This window comes from Microtus ochrogaster, linkage group LG1, assembly GCF_000317375.1.
Source record: "Microtus ochrogaster isolate Prairie Vole_2 linkage group LG1, MicOch1.0, whole genome shotgun sequence".
Classification (NCBI taxonomy): Eukaryota; Metazoa; Chordata; class Mammalia; order Rodentia; family Cricetidae; genus Microtus; species Microtus ochrogaster.
In genome coordinates this window covers 53,449,880-53,450,983 of record NC_022027.1, presented here as the reverse complement: position 1 = coordinate 53,450,983, position 1,104 = coordinate 53,449,880, and positions in this window count along the sequence as shown.

Here is a 1,104-nt window from a genome sequence, read left to right as displayed (position 1 = left end):
TATATATATATATAGAGAGAGAGAGAGAGAGAGAGAGAGAGAGAGAGAGTAGATAGAGTCAGGGAGACACCATGTAGCTGCCCAAGAAGCAAGAGGTAACAAACCACAAGCCTCATGGTAAAATACAAAATAATAGAAATGGATTAATTTAAAACATGAGCTAGCTAGAAATATGCCTCAGCTGTTGGCCAAACAGTGTTGTAATTAGTAGAGATTCTGTGTGATTATTTGGGTTTGGGCAGCTGGGAAATGAAGGTCCAATCTCCGCTTACATGGGAACCTGGGTTTGACCACCCAGAACTGCAGTGAGGGTGACAGCAAAAATTATCTGTGAGTGACAAAGAGGAAGGCAGAGAATGGGGACTGTCGCAATCACGGTTTCCTACTGATGCACATGGTATCTTCGGAACCTGGAGAAAAAAAAAAAAAAAGAAGATACATACTGTGTCTTAAACCATAAAAGACACCAGAGGCAAGAACACTGAAGCAGGGAAGGAAATAACAGCAGGAGATTTTAGCAGCTGGCTTTGCCTTTCAGAGGGTGAGAATGAGACCCTGGGGTGCGGAGGGCTGCAGGGAGCTGGCATCTGTCTTGCTGTTGGATGTGAAGTTTCTTGTTACATTATGGATACAATTGCAGGTAGGAAATACTGGGTTTGAATAAGAGTTTCTTAGCTTTGTGTTTCTCTGTAGACTTTTAGAGGTTATATTTCCATGGTTAAAAGTAGTTATTAAGAATAAAGGTTTAGCTTGTTTGCAGGGTTGTCTTTTTTTAGAAACAATGTCCCTGTCCTGGCAGTGAGTGCTCCCAGCCCTGTAATGATAAAGCCCGTAACCTGTCATTACCTCAGAGCCCGGGTTTTCTTTGCTTAGGTTTGAGCAGCTCCCCACAAGGCTGGATCTTCAGGACTTTCTGTCTGAAAAGCTTCATTACGTTTCAAGTTGAAACTTGGTGTGTAGGACGTCAATCAAGACAGGGATTTCCTTTTGGTGTACTCTCTTGTTCATGGACATTTCTCCCTTTTCTGCGTTCATCACCAATGTTTGCAGAGGTAAAATGCTTATAAACTGTACTTTAGTAAGCATTCTTTTTTTTTTTTTTTT